We start from the raw sequence: 687 nt of genomic DNA on the forward strand, positions 1-687 counted from the left end.
GGACATCTCATATTTTAACCACAACAATCCAGGATAAACTGAATTATATTATGCTGAGCTACCTACACCAGTCACAATGATCTAAAGTGATATGTATTTGTAGAAAAAAATCTGAAAAAAAGAAACAAAGCACCATCAGAATAAATTTTTAAAGCAAGCAATATTATGGATTTAAATCCAATCATATCAATAATCACTTTAAATGTGAATGATATAAAGACACCAGAGGTGGAGATTATCTGATTGGATAAAAGCCACACCCTAACACATGCAATCTAAAAGAAACCCACTTGATGTATACAGACATAGAAAAGTTAATAGTTAAGGACTTTTTGGTTCCAAGATTTTTTTTTTAATCTAAACTAAAAATATTAAAGCATAACTACGTAATGTTTGTAGGAAGTAGTGCAATTGCAATGTTTTAATGTGGCAAATGAACTAACACTGAGTCAATTTGTTTCCATTTTTCAACTTTTCATACTTCAGACCTAAATCACAGAAAATAATATTAACCAATACCTATGAGAGGTTTTATTTGAGATTCTACACTTAAGGAACTCTTTATATCAGTTTTTCTTCTTCTTTTTTTAAAATTTGTTTTGCTTAGTTACACATGACAAGGGAGGTGATTCAAAATGGGGAAGAGAGGAAGAGCATGGGAAGAAGATTACCTCTACATAGGGAAGG

This window comes from Marmota marmota, unplaced genomic scaffold, assembly GCF_001458135.2.
Source record: "Marmota marmota marmota unplaced genomic scaffold, marMar, whole genome shotgun sequence".
Classification (NCBI taxonomy): Eukaryota; Metazoa; Chordata; class Mammalia; order Rodentia; family Sciuridae; genus Marmota; species Marmota marmota.